Source organism: Euprymna scolopes, chromosome 24 (genome assembly GCF_053919585.1).
Source record: "Euprymna scolopes isolate OS-2025 chromosome 24, ASM5391958v1, whole genome shotgun sequence".
NCBI classification, from domain to species: domain Eukaryota; kingdom Metazoa; phylum Mollusca; class Cephalopoda; order Sepiida; family Sepiolidae; genus Euprymna; species Euprymna scolopes.
In genome coordinates, this window is record NC_136505.1 from 34,615,873 (window position 1) to 34,638,737 (window position 22,865).

The following is a 22,865-nucleotide window of genomic DNA, read 5'->3' on the forward strand; positions in this document are numbered from 1 at the left end:
TAATTGTGAAGCAAGGGTCGCGCAATCCCAAACCACACCTCTCCTGAATCGGCACTGTTTGAGTCCAGTGGCAAGAAGTCCAGGACGACTGGAAACAATACCGAGATAAGCGGAGAGCATATTTAGTACATGGAAGCCTCAAATGGTCACCCATTTAGTACTGACAAGGTTCAACGTTGCTTAGCATCGGTGATCCAGAAGGAACCGGTGTGTCAACGTGATTATGCCGTATTCGAAACTTTTAAGATGAAGATATTTGGATTATTTGGATTATTTAAACTACTACTCTTATATTGGATGTGACGTGAAGCAACCCAAGATTACATTGGTCGAAAGATATGAATGGTTAGAATAATTCAAATAATATTTGGACGTTGCAGATAGTTGGATGGTTATAATTTATCGCTAATTAAGCATGTAATGAGGGTGCAGAAAGTTTGTTAGAGTGATCTTTTTTGTGGGGCAATTTGTGACATCTCCCGAGAAAGAGATTTATTTGTTTGAAGTAGCGTGAAGTGCTCTTTGCTACATATTCGAGTAATAATGCACTAACTTGCCTTACTGAAGTTAAACGACGTTATCAGGTGTTGGCATGTTCTTCATATAATCCACCTTTGGAGGTTAGGTTTTCTATTTTTACTCTCAATGATCTGTCCAAAATATTTTTATCTTCTTTAGAAAGAACTCGCATTTTCGAGAACTCAGCCTAAACCCGTGTTCTCTAGTTCTTTAAAATACTGTTCTAATATGAGTTTTGTATTGAGTCTCAATTTCGCTTTAAATCAAAATATGATATAAATATGCGATTCATCTGAACGTATTCGTTTGAAATAGCTTAGTGGTTTTGGCTACATTTCCAGTAATATCTAGAGCAATATATATATATACATATATATATATATATATATATATATATATATATATATATATGAGTAATATAGTAAGTTACCTTACAAAATACGGTCTGTAGTTGGATATAGTTTATTCTTTAACGCGTTACTTTCAATGTATCTTTCAACATCTCCGTCAAGCTTGTCTACCAGACGGTATTCATGGCTTTACCGGTCAATCATATTCCTGTAAAAAGAACCCGGATGTACTCATATCTGTTTCACCAATTTGAATACGGATTTAATCAGCATGAATCAACACAAATTTGAGTATTCCGATTTTCACGGTTCATCGAGGATTTGCCTAATTCATCTGCGAAGGGGAATAACCAATAGCATATTTTTACTGACTGCATATATGGTTTTCCCAATGACAGACGACCATAAGCAGTGGAAACATAACTACAGGAAAAGGGATACTGTGCTGTGAAGATATTATAGTAGCCCCGTATGCTTTAAGAAATGTTATAACAGTGTCGTATAGCAACAACGCAAAGACGGTTGAAATAACCCGATGATGAACTATACTCGCAGTTTTTAAAGTAATTTTAGGATAAACCTGAAGATTAGATATACCAACAGCATAAGTCATGGAAAACGGATGATTTTAAAGAAAACAAAACTGCGAAAATTTCAACAAAACTTTTATAATGTACATAAAAAGATTTACTAAACTATGCCATTATGGAATATTTGGAAGCGAAAAATTATGTCTGACAAATGATGGTCATTTTTACGAGCACAAATTTGAAGCCGCTTTCTTAAGTTAAGCTCCAATTTCACTAAAGTTTCTTCACCTATTTTTTTTTTTTGGATATTTTCACATATTGCAGTCTTCAATTCAATTGTGCAAGGTTTCTTAGCATAGACGTGTGATTTCAAAAATCTCCACTGAGAAAAATCATGTAAGGATCGGATGATCGAGGAGGCCACGGGAGATCTCCAAAGCGTAAAATGACACGATTAGGGAATGCAGCTAGAAAAACAGTCATGGACGCTTTCACTATATGAGTAGTGCCCCATCTTGTTGATACCACATTGATGCCCTATTGATTCCTCGTCTGCGAAGCCCATGAAGGAAACTGTTTTCAAACATTTGAATACACATCCATTTCCTGTGACTCACCTTATATTAAATAACACGTGTCTATTGGTTAGAAGATGGAAACAAACAACATTTTCTGATATAAAATATAATCTATGAAGAGTATGAAGCGGACAGCATTGAAACTTTCGGTTCTCTTATTTTGTCCTTTAGTTCTCACATTCTGTGAGCGATGTTTCTGACAAAGGGGGAAGAGTCGCTGTTTTCTGGGTCAGATATCATTCGTATAGCAGTTATAGTAGTATTTTTTTAGCTCCTTACACCAAGTAGCTTCATCCCTTGTCCAGGGCAGTTATCCATTAAATCTATACAAAGTGAATGGGAATTTATCAAGACATGTGGCTATACAAAGTTATATCATATTAAAATGAACAAGTCCATGACAGATTCAAATTGTGGTATTAGATTTTTCTTACAGAAAATTTAGTTTGCTTACTGTAACTCAGCTGTTCCCAACGACCGTGCTGTGCTTATTGGAATGATTACTGTTGTGACGCGAAGTAGTTATAGGTGGTCGTTACACAGTTGTTATAGATGTAAAACAGATTTAATATCGACCGGAGTTCTTAGTATTAAAAATACGCACATTATATTGTTCAAATAATACAGATGTTTTAATATAAAAAAAACGGAAAAAAATAAAGTTATTTGTTCTTACGGTTTTTCTCCCGAAAACAAGGAGCAGTGCCACTTTGTCATAAAGGGCAACTATTTGGAACCAAATTAACAGTGATACTATGTAGCGAATTAGAGAGCTGTTCATATTACACTTGAACTTCTGCATGTCAGTACAGTTAGAGAAGCAGGAACCCAGGAGGCAATTTCAAAGTCTAACAGTTCAAAGGAAGAAGCTATTTGCGTAGAACGTTTTACGGTATATAAAGGGGTGGAAGTTTGCTACTTGTCAGGTTTGTCGAAAGTAAATCATGTGTTGAAATTGTTAAATATTTTAACCAATTATAAATTAATATTCGGTAATAAATATCTGATATGATTTATTAATTTGAAAAAGTCCTTTTATGATCTATATTTTTATTATTAATACTTATTTTTTGTTATATGTTTGCCGCAAAAATTTAAAGAGTTGATTGTGTATCATCGAAAGTTTATAGCGAAAAAAATGTGCCATGAAATCTTAAAAAGCTCTATAGTGTGCCATAAAAATGTAAAAAGATCAATAGTGCACCATGAAAATTTATAGAGCTTAATAGTATGCCAAAAAAATTTAAAGAGCTTAATAGTGTGCAATGAGAATTTAAAGAGCTAAATAGTGTGACATGAAATTTTAAAGAGCTCAATAGTGGTCCATAAAAATTTAAAGAGATTAATATTATGCCATGAAAATTTAAAGAATTCAAGAGTTTGCCATGAAACTAAAAGAGCTCAATAGTGTGCCATGAAAATTAAAAGAGCTCAATAGTATGCCATGAAATTTTAAAGAGATTGTAGTGTGTCATGAAAATTTAAAGATCTCAATAGTGTGCCATAAAAATTAAAAGAGCTTGATAGTATTCCATGAAATTTTTAAGAGCTAATAGTGTGCCATAAAAACTTAAAAAGCTGAATAGTGTGCCATAAATATTTAAAGAGATCAATAGTGTGCCATAAAAACTTAAAAAGCTGAATAGTGTGCCATAAAAATTTAAAGAGATCAATAGTATGCCATAAAAACTTAAAAAGCTGAATAGTGTGCCATAAAAATTTAAAGAGATCAATAGTGTGCCATAAAAACTTAAAAAGCTGAATAGTGTGCCATAAAAATTTAAAGAGATCAATAGTGTGCCATAAAAACTTAAAAAGCTGAATAGTGTGCCATAAAAATTTAAAGAGATCAATAGTGTGCCATAAAAACTTAAAAAGCTGAATAGTGTGCCATAAAAATTTAAAGAGATCAATAGTGTGCCATGACATTTTAAAGAGCTCAATAATGCGGCATGAAAATTTAAAGAGTTCAAGAGTGCGACGAAATAAATATATATTTTCTAATATCTAAATGTACACTTTTAATTTTGATTCAAGAATCCGTTTTATGCTTGTTATTCACGTCAGAGTTGTTTGAAGGGGAGACAACTTATGTTTTATTTATTTAAATAATATTTATCTCAGAGGGCAGATAATTTGTGTTTGATTTGTTACATCTATGCAATTCTTAATTTCCCTGAGATTAGCGAATTACAAATACACTATGATAGTTTTCATTGATATTTTTACGTATTAATAACTCTTATTTTATGTTCATTTTTTTGTTTGTTTTTGGTGTTTTTTTGCGATCAGACTGAGCTTTGAACCCTATAGGTAGCCTTTGATTTTCGGCCAAACAGTTTTCTAGTTTAACGCAGAAACACAAAATATATATTAATTCTGTCATGCAAGTTTTAAATCTATAAGTACGGTCGCTGTTGGACATATTCTTTGATCTCAGAAGAATGAAAAAAGTAACGCAATTCCTTTTTATTTATATAAAACTGTTTTTGGCAACAACACACACAAAAAAAAATATGCGCAATCTGATGATGTATTCTTTTTCGTAATCTGACGAGTTTATAGTTTGCATCGGTCTTTTGATGTGTGCCAAAAATCTACTCGGCTTCGGCCATAAAAAACACCCATGATTTAAACAACTTCAAGTTTCTGCATTACTAGCATTTCAGCCCGGCGTTGCCCGGGTGTTTGGAGGTGTATGCTGAGCAAAAAAAAAAAAAAAATGTCAATTTTTAAAACTTTGACCTCTATTATGACCGATTAAAATTAATTGTTTTGGGCTCAAATCAAGTTATTAAGTTAGATCCATGTCCAAGGAACCTGTATCAAAAATTTCAAACCTTTAGACCCAAAATTGTCGGAGGAGTTTGGTAGAGTTCTCAAAGGTCAAATCGTCGAACTTTGATCCCTTAACAGCTAAATTTCTGGCCGGAAACCAATCACAAAGATTTTCCCAAATCTCAGTACACTGTATATCAAATTTCGAGTCTGTAGACTAAAAATTGACAGAGTTAATGTGTAGGAAAATGTACACAGACACACAGACACACACAGACACTTTCACTTTTACATATATATATATATATATATATATATATATATATATATATATATATATATATATATATATATATATATATAGAGAGAGAGAGAGAGAGAGAGAGAGAGAGAGAGAGAGAGATTTCGTTTCGTACTATTCTCGATGCTGTTTGTTAATCACATTTCGGCCGGTGCCCACTCTATTTTTTCAGGCTGAATATTCACAAGAATGCTTTTATCGTCTCTTATTTTTTTACTTTTTTTTTATTCATTTTCACCTTAAGCAAAACTTATTGCGACTTACAAGTAAAGGGCTAGTATTTGGGATCGTAGGCAGGTGAGCATTGAGATGTCTATTAATGTTATATTTAAACGTGTACATACTAATATAGTAATGGAAACAGAAAATATGGAGGGAATTCCAAAGTTCCAGAGGAAAAATCTTATTAAAATAAATGGCTTTACGGAATCTAGAGACTTCAATGGTATAGTAGTGAAATTTCCCTGCTTGTCTGTTTTGTTGGGAGTATGTACGTCGAGGGGGTAGGAGTGCTGTAAGTTTATGAGAGCACATTCCATTAAAATACTTATCAAACAGGCACAGGGATGTGACATTGTGGCGATGGGGCAGTGGTTGGAGTTTTGTTGATAGTGCAGGAACTATTATATTTGAGACTCTTTTTTAGACCCTGTTTAAGAGTAAAAGAAAAATGGCAGATGTTCAGGACGAGTCGCAACAATTCTCGACGCATAGGGCGCATTGTGGTTTGGAAAGATGTAGGGTGCTTTCGGGTGTGAATAATTTTCTCGCACGGACAAAGGGAGCCGCCTTCTTTGCAGCAACTTTAGCAACGTTCTCAATGTATTTGGCACAATTCATGATGCTTGTGATTATTAGGTTTTGAAGTTTGAAAAATGTGCTTTTAGGTAGTGTGTAGCAATCGGTGGTTGAGAAATGTTCTTTTAGGTAGTGTGTGGCAATCGGTGGTTGAGAAATGTTCTTTTAGGTAGTGTGTGGCAATCGGTGGTTGAGAAATGTGCTTTTAGGTAATGTTTGGCAATCGGTGGTAGAGAAATATGCTTTTAGGTAGTGTGTGGCAATCGGTGGTAGAGAAATGTGCTTTTAGGTAGTGTGTGGCAATCGGTGGTAGAGAAATGTGCTTTTAGGTAGTGCGTGGCAATCGGTGGTAGAGAAATGTGCTTTTAGGTAGTGTGTGGCAATCGGTGGTTGAGAAATGTGCTTTTAGGTTGTGTGTGGCAATCGGTGGTAGAGAAATGTGCTTTTAGGGTGTGTGTGGCAATCGGTGGAAGAGAAATGTGCTTTTAGGTAGTGTGTGGCAATCGGTGGTTGAGAAATGTGCTTTTAGGTAGTGTTTGGCAATCGGTGGTTGAGAAATGTGCTTTTAGGTAGTGTTTGGCAATCGGTGGTTGAGAAATGTGCTTTTAGGTAGTGTTTGGCAATCGGTGGTTGAAAAATGTGCTTTTAGGTAGTGTGTGGCAATCGGTGGTAGAAAAATTCGCTTTTAGGTAGTGCGTGGCAATCGGTGGTAGAGAAATGTGCTTTTAGGAAGTGTGTGGCAATCGGTGGTTGAGAAATGTGCTTTTAGGTTGTGTGTGGCAATCGGTGGGAGAGAAATGTGCTTTTAGGTAGTGTGTGGCAATCAGTGGTTGAGAAACGTATTTGTAGTTGCTAAAGGAAAAGAACCTTAGTATTAAATGTGTCCATTGACTTACAGCCTCATTAAACTACTGGTTAAAATTCGCTCTCTAGGGTTTTTGCTAGTTCCTTGGATATATGTATATTTATTTTACTTTCATGTCTATTATAGAGCGTGGTTTTATCAGCAAATATACTCATCTGAGGCAAAATGTTATGAAGGAGGTCATTTAGGAATATAAAAAAAAATAAATGTTAAAAAATCGACCGTTGGGATACACCTGCATTAATACAATATTGTTTAGATGTACAGCCATCAGGCACAATATATATATATATATATATATATATATACTAGACTGCCCGTGACCCGTTGGGTCAGTGTGTTATATTAGCTATGGAATTCATGTATGAGCATGACACTTATGACGTAAAGAAAATAGTTTTTTTTTTTTACATAACAGAAATATTTCTATAAAAGTATATTAAAATGAAAAATCACGGACGGATCACGCAAACATGAAAAAAATCCTCTCTAATCGTATAAAGTTACTATTTTTCCGAATAATCGCTCAAAAATCGAAAATTAAACATGATTTCATACGAATCGAACGCCGAAAGTCACTTAGCAGCAAAAACGCACATGAACCTACCGATGAGAAATATAAAAATGAAAAACCCATATTGGAATCCTTCAACCAAGTTATAGAAACTTAAAATCTTTAAAAAAATTAATTAATAAAACCTAAAGCAAAAAAAAATAAAACTTAAATAAATAAAATAAAATAAAACTTATATTGAAACAGATTAGTATATGTGTCAACAAATTCATTGTTCTCACACAACTATTTTGTATCTAGAAATGTAAAAAAAATATAAAAAAGAAGGAAGGAAAAGGGACGGATAGAGATAGTAGTAGTAATAGTAGTAGTAGTAGTCTTATCTTTACTACAATTGTTTTTATGTTTGTCAACGGGTTAAAGTTGTTTAGTTTTAGGAAAATAGCGACAGTATAGTTGTAATAAAGAATAGTTGCAAAACACTCCCACTCTTCCCATATTAGATAATAATTTCGAAATAATAACGTTAATATTTAAGTGCGCAGGTCAAAATCTGCAAAAGAAGCGATTTGTGTTTATTTGTTTACGTTGTTATGGGTTGATGCTTATGCGCGCATGCGCAACCTGATGTCGTAAACCGGAAAGTGGGTAACATCACTCGTTACAAGGTCATTTGAATTTTATAATTATATCGATTAGGTCACTTTAAGTAATATATTTCAAGTTGACCATCCCGAGACATTGCGTACAGATACTGGGCGGCTTTATATATATATATATATATATATATATATATATATATATATATATATATATATATATATATATATATATAATATATATATATATATATATATATATGTGTGTATGGGGGTATGTTATTAATAAATGTTTTAATACTTCCATGCACTAGTGTTGTATGCTCATGCAATCATCAATGCAGAAGATGATCAACACTGGTCAAAGAATTCGAACCCCCACTACGAAGCCATCTTTGACTTCATTAGCAAGGGACATAACTCAGGGCCACCGTTCTTTGCCAGGAATTCAGGGAAATTTTAACATTAATAAAGCTTAACGTTTAACACAGACAATCTCATAGAGAGCAAGTAACAAGAAGTTACGATCTCGCACAGAAGGCTTGCTGAGCGACTTTTTCATATCTTTTAAGAATGTTTATTTCTTAAAATAGTGACATAATATTCCTAAACGATAAAATAATTTTTGTCGGAAATCTCAGGTGGGAGACCTAAATGTTAAACAGATCATACATAAGATTTAAAATAAAATTGCAGCAAGAACTTAGCCCAGTCTTATTATAAATTTATTTCAACACTGCCGAGCCTTTTAAATGCCAATACAGCAAGCCTGGACAAAAATACGAGAGTGCCCTTCCTTTGCTGTGGCCTCGTTTTCGTGTATTATGTATATACTATTCTGAATGTTTCTTCTTTAGTTAGTTCCAACGTTACGCTTAAAAAACAGCCAAATGTGATGCGTTAAGGCTAAGCTACTAAAATAGGTCACATTCGCCAAATTTGGTATTAAAATATTTTAACCTTTTACTGGAATGGGTATTTTACTATCCGATATTAATCAAAAACATTTCAAGTCTTAAAAAATTGATATTTTAAAAACAAAATTTTGCATCTTTGCATATTTCAAAAGAGTTTTTAATTTTATTAAAGGTGCTTCTAAGAGTTTTGTCAATTCTCATTTCAAACTTGTATTTAGGTAAAAATGCACTTTCGTATAAATAATTGAATTCATTCAAAAGTATCGCAAAAAAAACAAATAAATACCACATACATAAAACGTGATACATCCAGCATTCACGCCAGATAACCCAGGGGTAGAGGTTTAGGCTTCTAACCATAGAGTCTCGATTTTGAATCTCATTAGATTTAGCCACTCTGACGAGTCGTAGACAACGAAACATGTGTCAGTGGATAATTATATTTAAACAATATATATGCTGCTCCCCATTTGGGGGTGCCAAATTGGAAACATCAAAAATTTTCCCCACTCGCATTTAGGTAAAAACACACTTTTGTATAAATAATTGAATTAATTCAAAACGTATCGCAAACAATAATTAACATCTACATAAATCGCGATACATCGAGCAGTATCGCAGGATAGCCCAGGGGTAGACGTTTAGGCTTCTAACCATGGGGTCTCGATTTCAAATCTAGTTAGATTAAACCACTCTGATGAGTCGTAGACGACGATACACCTGTCAGTGGAGAAGTATATTTTAAACAATATATATATATATATATATATATATATATATGTATATATAAGCATCAAATTATCGTTCAATTTGAGCTACACGGATACAACTTGAGAAGTATAGGCTGTTTAATCTCTAGACATATAAACTAACTCACCAGAAAAGCTATTAGTTGAAATAATCATATCGTCTGCAGAATATCAATTGGTCTGCTTTCTCAGCATAGATTCTAGTTTTTACAAAGCCACTATTTTCTAAATAAGCTAATCGATTACTGAAGCGGTATACATGTTTAGATTAATAATTCTCAACTACAGGGCTACCCCTTTTAAGCATACATCTATGAACCTTCATTAAAATACCATATTGTGCATAAGTACTAACTGTGATTACACGAATCCCTAAAAAGTATCAAATACAATATATACGGTTGTGTGTGTGTTTATATATGTGTATTGACCTTCTGCTTGTTTGTCTACTAGACTTTTTTAGTTGTCAATTTTTGGTCTACATACTTGAAACAATATATGAAGGATATGAGCCAGTGAACCAAATTCGTTTTCGTTTTTAGCCGGTAAAAATAGTTGCTGAGGGGTCCAAATTTAAAAACAAATATAGAAACTGGTCAGGCGTAAGTTAACTAAACATGTTATTTTTACGCATGCTAAAATATATATTAATACCAACGTTATTATTTTATTGACTTAGACGGTAACAAATAAGATATCGGGTTTCATTCTAGCTAATAGTTCTCAAGTCATATTTTATTTACCTTTGGAATCACTACTATCTATTGAATAAAATTTTATAATCAATACAGTATTGCCCCTCTAATAATACATCTGAAATCTGCATGAATTAAAATATAATATTTAAGCGTATTTTAAGTTTGGAAAGCCAAACTGCTTAAAATAGACTAAATTCGTTAAATTTGGCTTTCAAAATGCCAATCTGGTAACCACTGAAAAAGAATATTAGAGGGACCGCCCTTTGATATGGCATCGTTTCTGAATATCATTATAATAATAATTAGAACTCAGACAACAGCGTATTCTTTTCATTGTATTGACCCTCGAGTGTGCATCCGTTGTATCTTATATCCTTTTATAAAGTGTGATGTGGTTCTCGGTTGATTAACTGTGTCTGTGTCGGATATATACTCGAGAGTCAAAACAATGATAAGAATATTCTGTTTTCATAGCCCTAATAAGAATATATGAACATTTCTGTGATTGTGTAAAAAAGGAATTCATAATAATTTTGCTGGGGTGATTTACTGAAGAATGAGATCAGCAAAACGTTAGATAAAAAGGGAATATTTGAAAGAAACTGAGCAAAGATAAAAGATTGTCTGCTAAGAGGTTCTTGATTTAAGGATTGAATTAACGATTTTTTTTTTACACAGTGATCACCACTTATCAAGGCCCGGAAGCCACTCAGGGATAAGGGTTATTGCAAGTACATTACGTTAGTGTGGAGATTTGATGAAGTGTTTACTTAAGGGGGCGGTTCATTACGAATTTGTTAACGTTGGACTTGAACACATCAAGGTTGTAGTCCGGAGGGAAGCAGGCAGACGGAACAGAGTTCCACAGGCGTGCAGTTCTAAGAAAGAAGCTTTGTTCATGGAATCCGCGTTTTGATTTAGGCACAGATATAGAGTGGGAGAATTTTTTCACAGTGGATTCAGCTAGACTGGTGTTTTTCGTGAAAGATTGGCGAGGGGGGACCAGAGATTGGAGTTCAGACGAGCACCTGCCATGGAAATCACGATAAAACAAGGATAGGCTCGCAACGTCTCTTCTGTAGGAGAGAGGTTGCAGGGTAGAGAAAAGAGCATCCCCCACTAAGCCACGAAGTCTATTTTGTACTCTGTCAAGGCAAGATAGGCTGTTTTTAGCAGCTCCTGCCCAGATATGGCAACAGTATTCCATCTTTGGACGTACTTGGCTTTTATATAGATAGAGAATTGCATCAGTAGTGAGATATCTTCTGGAGCGGTAGAAGAATACCACCATCTTTCTAGCGACCTTGGCAACAGACTTAATGTACGTGTTCCATTTCAGATCAGGAGTAAAGGTCAAACACAGAAGCTTGTCAAAACACGGGGCCTCACCCAGACGAGAGCCATCCATCACAATTGATGCCAGATGGGGATCAGAGCGTTGATGATGTAAGGATAGGAGTTTGGTTTTGGATGCATTAAAGGTAACCAGCCACATCTTCCCCCACTGAACCACGCGCTCGAGATCAGAGGAGAGAGAATCAGAGAGAACTTTGTCATTTACAGCCTTTGATGTGTTGCCGTAGATGGTCGTGTCATCAGCATAGATGTCAACGAATGATTTAAGTATGTGTTTAGGGAGTTCATTGATGTAGATCAGGAAGAGATTAGGGCCTAGGATTGACCCCTGAGGGACTCCAGCATTTATATTGCAGGCCTCCGATTTTTATCCATCTACCACTACTCTTATGAGCCTATCGGAGAGAAATGATTTAATGATTGAGAAACCATTTCCAGTTATACCGTAGCTGAAAATCTTGTGAAGTAGACCCTTATGCCATACCTTGTCGAAGGCCTTTGATATGTCAAGAGCAATTGCCCTAGAAAGGAAGCCTTTGTCAAGAGATTCACTAATCCTGTGGGATATAACCATCAGCACATCTGCGGTAGATCTTGCAGAGCGGAAACCATATTGTGTGTCACTAAGAAGGTTATTCCTGCTGAGGTGGTTGACTATTTCTCTATTCAATATGGATTCCAGCAACTTACTCATGACACACAGGAGACTTATTGGTCTCTACTGAGAGGGAGATGACTTATCACCTGAATTCTTAAATACAGGGCAAACTGATGAAGTCTTCCAGGGAGTCGGAAAGCACTTCTCCTTAAGGCAGCGCTTAAACAGTTTCGTAAGTATGGGAGCAAGTTCTGGTTGAAGCTTTTTTAACACTATAATTGGGATGCCATCAGGGTCAGTTGCTTTACTGGAATCTAGGTTCTTGATTAGCTTGGCGACCTCATGCACGGATATTTGTATGTTACCTAGCTTGTTCTGTGTTATAGGAGGAAATATGGGGAGTTAATGGCCTTCGTCGCATAGGGTAGAATTAGCTGCAAAGTTCTTTGCAAATAGTTTGGCCTTGTCTGACGCTGACGAGATGACCTCTGGTCCATTGATAATGGTTGGGATAGAACGCACACTTCTGTTCAGGATCCTATTTGCCATTTGCCAAAACTGGTGGGAACCAAGCCGCTGATCAGTTACCTTGGATTGTCTCTTAGAATGCGATTTTATTATTTACATTGAAGTATGTAGCACAATATTACTTTCTGAATATTTATTGGTACTTATTGATTTATTTTATTTGAGTCAGTTCTATATTTCAAATTCAATAGATACTATTTTCATAGAAATGTTAGTAAACTCATTTTCTGCGTGTTCGCCTGTGTCGAAATTGCTTAAATCACCAACAGCGGCAATTGGTTGTACATTGATCATACACAATTTTTAGTCGTACATTTTTGGTATAACCGTATAACAAAGAACCAGATAATTTAAAGTATTTCATGTATTAATCAAATTTACATATATGCAAGAATCACTATCAACAATTCCCCCCACTCTTTATCTGTGCAAAACCCTAAACGTAGATTCTATGTAGAACGTTTCTTTCTTATAATTGCACGCCTGTGGAACTCTATTCTGAACAAATCCTTGATGAGTTACCAAATTTCCACTACTAACGATTACTTCGATATTGTTGCATTGAATACTGTACTTATTAATCCTTCTACTCGAGTGGTAATTCCTTTGCAATAAAAAAGTGTCATTGATTTTTCTCTAGAAAAGTCATTATTTTGTGCTATTCAGTAAAACTTATTTGTTTATTAAATATGTTCCCCATTCGGTGGACATTCTATGTATTCTGCTTATTATATCATTATCTATTATAGAAACGCTTATCAATAGATTAATTTCATTGTATAACGTATTTGATAAACATAATTGCTTCCTTAAAGGTAGTTAGAGACTTAGAACTAGTCCAATTGTATTCACATACTAACTATTCATAGCAACAAACTTTTAAATATAAAGTACGCGACATAGTACGTCTCCATTTTCAGTGATATGCATGTACACAGCTAGAACTGTTCTCATCCCCCCCATATATATATATATATATATATATATATATATATATATATATATATATATATATACTAGCAGTTCAGCCAAGCTTTGCTCGAGCAATATGTATTGGTCATAACTTTGTGTACATCTGTTTGTTTGTATTAACAAGTTTGACTCATGTCCAGATAACCTACATCTAAAATTTCAAGTGTGTGGACCCAAAATTGGCGGAGGAGTATGGTACAGTCTGCAAAGGTCAACTCTTTCAACTCCGACCTCTTGGCAGCCAAATTTTTGCCCAAAATCTGATTACAAAGCTTGCGGTCGCCAAATATGACAGCTTCTTTATGCCATTAACAACTAGGTTTGTAAATTATTTTTTAAAAGGACGTGGCAAGCTGTTCTAATGGTTATCGTACTTGACTCACTGTCTTTAGGCTTTGGTTTCGATCTCAGCTCGAGTATATTTTTTACTTACAAGAAGTGAAAAAAATAATACTCGCGTGCACATGTCTCAGTTTATTTCCAGTTTGACTTATTTTTTAAGGGAATTTAACTTTACGTTTAATACCCACGATGTTTCTGTTTATAATAAATAAGAATTCTGCATTAATCCAAATATAAAATTATGCAAATTTTACGACGGGGCAATGCTGGGTAGCCTATATATAAATATATATATATATATATATATATATATATATATGTGTGTGTGTGTGTGTGTGTGTGTGTATATATATATTTAAATAAGGGAGTAGTCACCAACAATGTGTATTTTTTAACATTATTTTATTATTCCGTGTCTTGGTTTTTCATTGAGAATTATGTTTGGATCATTGTAATAATGTTTTTAAGTCATTGAAATCGTTTTTACGCGCGTTTCAGAGTTCTGTGAAGCGTCCTCGTCAGAAATTATTTTCAAATGTGTTGGAGATGTAAAAATGGTGATTTTAGTAGTTTATTTGAAGTGTTTTCAAGGGGTGGAGGCTTGTAAGTATTTATTATTAATACCCCCCACACAAACACAACCAATCCGAATACCCCAGGTACCATCATAACCCATACATCCCTACAAAACGACACAACCAACCTCCCAACCGAATCAACGGAACTAAAGACCCCCACAATCATTTTTTAGGAATCCCTCACAAAATAACAACACCAAACTAGACAACAAAAAAACCAAAGTCATCAACCTATCTACAGAGACACTTACAAAGGACGAAATTGAAGTACTAAAACCAGGCCTCAAATTCTGCCCAACTCCCAGAAGTAACATAGCAGAGTTAAAGAAAGACCTCAAAGAATTTGAACGCAAATTTAGACTCATAGATATACTTAACGACAGTGATAACACAACAGACGACTCTCTAGTAAAAAACAAATTAACATACTTCCCCAACAAACATAACAACACAAAAGAACGAAATATCTTCTTTGAAACGCTTTGGAACCTCAACCCCCAACAAAAATAAAACCCCACCAGTAATCTAACACGAAAAAAAAAATCAAGCACTTAAAAAAATCCAACACAATAACAACTTAATTATAAAGGAAACAGACAAAGGTAGTGCAGTAGTTATAATGAATAAGAACTTCTATAAAACAAAACTTTTAGAATCACTAGGGAACGAAAATTATTACAAACCAATTAGCTCTAACATAGACGACACAACCATATCTAAAATAACAAAACTCTGCACAACATACAATAGTACATTAACTAAAAAAGAAAAAGACTTCCTTACAAACTTCACAACAAAAACAAACATCTTCTATGGGCTACCCAAAATACACAAATCTAACCAGGTAAGACATGCAATCAACATACAAAAGTCGGAATACATAAGCACCCAAAACCCCAACGACGTCACATTCAGACCCATAGTAGCAGGGCCATCATGCCCAACAAGCAGACTTAGCAACCTAATAGATATACTATTACAGCGCTTCACCAATCTAGTCAGAAGTTTTGTAAGAGATAACACACACTTCCTTAGCTCCCTACCACAAACAGTAGACGATGGGACTATACTAGCCACATTCGATGTTAGCAGCCTATATAGCAACATCCCACGCAATCTAGGAAAAGAAGCTATCACATATTGGATTGACAAACATACACAGACTTTACACCCCAGATTCAATAAACAATTCGTGATTGATAGCATCGACATAATCCTCAATAACAACTCCTTCCAATTCAATAAAGACAACTACATCCAAATACTAGGCACAGCAATGGGTACCAAAATGACACCGACATATGCCACCCTTACACTCGCCTTCCTAGAAGAGACCCTTTATGAAAGGATAGAGCAAAAGTACGGGCACAATATAAAAACACTCTTCATAAAATCTTGGAAAAGATACCTAGACGACTGCTTTATCCTCTGGAGAACCTCATGAGGGAATATCAAAGAACTCCACACTTTGCTACAAAATCTACACCCAAAAATAAACTTCACACTAGAACAAAGCCCCACAGAACTACCTTTCCTAGACATCCTAGTAACAATAAAAACAACAACATAATCACAGACATCTACCACAAACCCACAGACACTCAACAATACCTCCACTTCAAAAGCCAACATCCTAAAAACTGTCTAAAATCAATACCCTATTCCCTAGCACGTAGAGTCTGCACCATAGGAACAGACAGACACCTCCGTTCAACTAGACTGAATGAACTACAAATAACACTGCGGAAAAGAGGATACCCACTACCACTAATACAGAAAGGTATTGAACTGGCTGAAAAAATTCCAATAGACCAACTAAGAACCCCAAAAGAACACAACAAAGAACAAATTCTAGCATACGTCTCTACACACAACACAAAAACCCCAGAACTATTCACACAGATAACAAAAAACCTTATCCTCCTCAATCAGAACGACAAACTAAACAACATACTTAAAACAACAAAAATAATAAAAAGCAAACGCCAACCCAAAAACTTAAAACACATCCTAACTTCCTCAAAACTCGTCCCACATACTACAAAAGGGGTTACAAAAGTGGAGTATGTGACATAATAATAGAAGGTAACACATACACATTCAAAAACCCAGCACACACATTCAAAATAAAAAAGGATCTAAATTGCACCTCCAGAAATGTAATATATGCACTAAGATGCACAACATGCAACAAATCCTACATAGGCACTAACAAAAATTTCAGCAATAGAGTGGCCTTACATAACAGCAACATCAAAATTGCAGATAACAGACACCTCTATGTTTTAAAACACGTACACACATGCAGTGGAAACAGCTTCAAAATAATGCCAATCTTCCAAACAGACAATTATTTTTATTTACTTACACAGGAAAAAAAAACTTCATCACCAGATTCACTCCTGAACTGAACAGAGCCTAATGCCATCACATAAAAACATGAAATGCAAGGTACACTCGCATGCGCATCCATACACATACACATATACACACCCACACATAAATCAGAACCGACACATTAAAACACACACACGTGCGCGCATACGATCACACACAGACATAACACTCCTATCTCTAATACAACACACTGAACAATACCAACCCTACTTAATCTCGAAACCAACAACACTAGGAAACACCTAGAACCATAGCATAATATCTGTTCCAACACCTCGCCCCCTCCTCAGTCAGTGGAGGAGAACCCCCTCATGACTGAAACAACTATCATCCCTTCTATCACCCCCCTCCCATACATATACCCCCTCCAATTGCCCCCCTTCTGGGGAACAAAATCTCCCCCACACTAGGAACCGATTCTAAGTCTGGCTATACCCACACGGGGAGACAACTAAATACAAACATTAAAAAATCCCCTATACATATTTTAAATACACCCCTCTTTCTAAACAAACATAATATAAGGAATACCCGAAAAGACTAAAACGAAAAATCACAATACTAAAATCCAAGAATCCAAAAAATAAATATCAAAATAGAATGAAAGCACCCCTACCCTTATTTCAGAAGAGCTGGTCCCCCCTCCTCACGCATACACATTAGTAACGACCTCGGATCACAGTCACCTTCCTAAGGAAGAAAATAACCTCATAATACTATAAAACAGGATACACATTCTCAAACCAATAAACGCAAACACGCACACACACACAACCCCCCCACACACACACCATACCCCACCCTAAAGGAAAAGAAAAAAAACATTAGCAGAAAGAGAGAGTGACTACAGCCAGGTCAGCAGCCTGGACAAACCCAATAAAAGAGTAATAAAAATTGAACATGCCAATGAATAATAGAAACTTACAAGCCTCCACCCCTTGGAAACACTTCAAATAAACTACGAAAATAACCATTTTTACACCTCCAACACATTTGAAAATAATTTCTGACGAGGACGCTTCACAGAACGTCTGAAACGCGCGTAAAAACGATTTCAATGACTTAAAAACATTATTACAATGATCCAAACATAATTCTCAATGAAAAACCAAGACACGGGATAATAAAATAATGTTAAAAAATACACATTGTTGGTGACTACTCCCTTATTTAAATATACATCTTTCTTTCGTTGGAATCTTTTAACCCATTTTATTTAAGTATATATATATATATATATATATATATATATATATATATATATATATATATATATATATCACTCTGTAACGCAGAGAAATACTACATCCTCCGGTCCATTCATGACCCAAAAATAAAATGTTTAAATGTGAGGAGTGAAGCTTTGAAAAGTTGCATACATAGAAGGAAGGGTCTCCTAATAAATTGGATCAATGAAAAGAACAACACTTAGATGTTGTTTTTATATATATATATATAAGGAAAAAAAATTGTAAATACATAAATAATTAGTCGGTAAACTTGGATTTTAATAGCAATTATATTATAGATTTTTAATTAATGTCATATATATATATATATATATATATATATATATATATATATATATATATATATATATATATAAAAATCATATTTTATAAATGTAATTTATAATCTATTTCGAATTTAAAACTATAGAAAAATATAATAATGTTAATAAACTAGGGAAATCACTTAGGATAGATAAATACTCACTTCCCCAAACCTTGAAAGATTTGGGTTTTTAAAAAATAATTTTTAAACGTATTTCGAAATTTTTAAACGTGATTCGATATAATTAAAAATATATTTTTTAAAACTTTAAACGTATTTTTGGAAATTTTTAAATGTTCGATATAATTAAACGAATTTTTAAGTTTTTAACCGATACCAATACAGATTTTAAAGTTTTTATACATAAGGAAAGAGATTTTAAAATTAAATGGGGTTCAAATTGAAATCGATTCATATAAAAAAAACATTTTTTCGAAATTAGATCTTAAATTTAAATAATTCAAAGTTGAAAATTAGGTATTACATTACCCGATATATATATATATATATATATATATATATATATATATATATATCTATATATATATATATATATATATATATATATGGATAGATAGATAGATAGATAGATAAAAAAAAAAAAAAAAGGGGGGGGTTAAACAAAACGAGATTTGAACGTGGATTCGCGAGGTATATATACTTCACACTTCCGGTTATAAGATAGACGAATATTGGCTGAAGAGAGCTCGATAAGGATACCTTAAACGGGACTTATTATCGGGCTTGAAACCGACGGTACCAATGACCTGTCTCAACTAACAACTTTCTGTACACAAAATATAAGTACGCTCTTGAAATTTGGATTTTCCTTTTAATTGAGCACTCTGCTGGAATTCTTTTTCCAAAAAAACTAATCATATATATATATATATATATATATATATATATATATATATATATATATATATATATATATACTAGCAAAAGTACCCGTAGTTACTGGGTTCAAAAACAGCCTACAGAAAATGGACTCTGATTTATGAAAGTATGATAGGTTATGAAAAGGAAGGGTTATAAATTTGGGTTGAATTTGGGGGTATCAAAACCAAAGCAAAATATGATGAAAGTAAAAATAAAATAGATAAATCCCATAATTCATTATACTATACCTGTTCACACTGAAACACTTATCACAATATTCTGTGGATCTATATTAAAAAAAAACTTGTTAAACTTTGTGACATATTTTATGGAGGTCAGGTGCGAACGAACACCCCCATTATTTTATTATTCCATATTTTTTCAAACTGAAACATAATTATCAAAGTATACATACGCAGATAGATATGAAAAGTCTTTATTAAAGTTTGTGTACTTCCATTCTATGGAGGCCAGGCGCAAATGCAGACCCCACAATTTTATTATACCATATTTCTTCAAACTGAAACATAATTATCAAAGTATACTTACGCAGATAGATATGAAAAGTCTTTATTAAAGTTTGTGTCTATTTCCATTCCATGGAGGCCAGGCGCGAACGCACACCCCACAATTTTATCATACCATCCCTATTTAAGTTAGAACATACTTATCAAAGTATTCTTATGTACATCTATATCAAAAACACTTGTAAACGTTTTTTTTTTTAATTTTTTAAATTTTATTTCCATACTTTGTGAGCCAGGCGCGAACGCAGAGCCCACATTTTTAATGAACCACCGTTCTGCCAGATCAAACACATCCGTTCCTGTGTCTCGATACATCTTCTATCATTATATGCAATCAGTTGTTTAAAATAGTCAACCATAAAGGAGCCTATTCGTGACCAGACACACACACACACACATACACACACACACTCACACACACGTACACACACATTCAGCTTTATATTATATATATATATATATATATATATATATATATATATATATATATATATATATATACTAGCAGACCACATGTACCGGAGTTATTAGGTAGAACAATGGTACAAACTATAACTTATTAAGTAAAGACGTCCCGTCGTAAACAAAGTAAACTCTACTTAATTGGTGCATAATCATAAATGAATGTAGTCATATTATTTATTAAAAAACGCGAAAGCTAAACACATTGAATGGTTTGTTAGGTATCTATTAAATCTTAACAAAAAAGTGAAGGAGAATATAGAAATATAAGAGCACCCGAAAGCACCCAAATATACAGAAAACGTGTGTTAATATGTAAAAAAATTAGGCACATGAAATACAATAATTAATGACTATTGTTGATTGTATGATTTGAAGTAAAATACGTAATATAGAATAATAAAATATTTACATGATTTAATAATTAGGTGACCGAAAAGGTTAAAGCTATTTTTAAAACTATGAATAACCAGCTGGATGCTCTGCTTTGCTCGGTCGTACAATATCCTTAAACATGATATTTTAATTTATGCAGATTGCATTACGAGAATACTTTGACTGGTGCCCCCCCCCAAAAAAAAAACAAAAAATCAAATGAAAAAATAAAAAAAATATTAATAATGTCGTTCATCAAATTCCGTCTGTGTTTGTTTACAATATTATGTCAGTTGATATTAAAGATTTACGATGATTGCCCTGGAAAAGTAATTTCTGATGAATAAATTTAATTTTAAAATATGCAAACGAAGAAATTATTTGCGGCGATTTTATATAGTACATCTTCTTTTATCTAAATTAGTCTTATTAATACTAAAAAAATAATAATAAAATGGTGAGGTACACCCTGGTTTGAACTGGGGATCATCCAATCTGTAGTCCAATGCTCTACTACTGAGCTATATGTCCAGATGCCAACAATTTTTTTTTTTAAATAAATGATTTGCTGAGATTTTGTTATATCCCTTGGCCGGTGTAACGTAAAATAGTCCTCTGTAAAAAATTCATCATGTTTATTTTATTTATAAGAGAGAAAAGACTATTTTTAAAACCGGACTTTTTCGATTTTCGATACATAACGGATGAATCTCTGCACAAAACATATCAAATGACACTGCCAGGCATGTACATTACCCTCGTGTGAAATTTGCAAAAGATAGGCTCAGCCGTTTCGGAACCTACGGGTCAGTAATTCAAACACACACACGCACGCGCGCGCACACGCATGCGCGCGCACACACACACACATGCACGCACACACACACGCGCAGACACACACACACGCACACACTCACACACACATACACGCACACACACACACGCATACACACACACACAAAGTGACTTTATATAAGAGTGCATATGTAGATTACTAATCGTTATTTTACCAAAAATATAAGGACCTACAAAACGTACACATATGAAATATATAAATGATCGAAATAGAAATTATTGGTACTCATGTCGAATAATAACCGTGGCATAATCGAAAATTGCCGGGCAGTTAGCGTAAAACGTCAGAAGGTGCCGAACGGAAATTTCATGTTTAATTTTTTTGCGCAAACGTTTAGTAATTAGGAAATAAATACTTTCGGCTTTTTGTGAAATTTGAAATGTCAAGTTAAGGAAATCCACTCATAAATCACGTACAAATTATTTAATCTTTGGATAACAAAATACATTACATTAGATCAGCGTTTAGTCACTTTTTGTCGTTTTATGAAAAACTACCCGGAAAATTCCGACTCTAACACGATTCTTATTCCGCATGAATACCGTTTTTTTATATTTATTCGAAATTGCCTTCATTAATGAATGAAAGAAAAGTATTAATTTAAGTGACGGAAAAGGGGAAATATTTTATTAGTTTAAGAATGAACTGAAATGAGGTTATCATCCATGCTTCCTCACCAGAACATTAATATAGTTACACATGTTTCGGTCTTCTAGTGTTTAGCAACTAGAGACCTCTTCAGGCAACAATTCTTATTTACGAAAGCGGAATTATCAATTCGTAAATAAGGATTGTTTCCTGAAGAGGTCTCTAGTTGCTAAACACTAGAAGATCGAAACATGCTCATGACTGTGTAGCAAAAATTACTGCTTATGTAAAGACAATTTCAAAATGTAACTTGCTCTACTTCCGTATTGAGGACTCTTGTATAAACCTCGTTATATTACATTGGTTACCCTACTTTTGAAAAGTAGCAACCTCAAATTATATATATATATACACACATATATATACATACACACACACACATATATATATATATATATATATATATATATATATATATATATATATATATATATATATACTGTACGCGTTTTAAATTTCTAACGTTTTTATATGCAGATACAACGTATTGTAATTTTAACATTACAAATATATTTTCATTCTGAGTTACAGAATAATGACTGAGTATTTTACGAAGATAATTGTGGATCTTAATTTTGTAATCAGCTTATTTTA

The 22,865-nt window shown here is 33.8% G+C and overlaps 1 protein-coding gene across 2 annotated transcripts in view; it reads right to left on the minus strand.

Moving 5' to 3' along the window:
• Positions 1-22,865, minus strand: part of LOC145246655 (neuronal acetylcholine receptor subunit alpha-10-like) — a 1,821,427-nt gene that overhangs the window by 12,408 nt on the left and 1,786,154 nt on the right. The gene's annotated exons all lie outside the window — the stretch shown is intronic.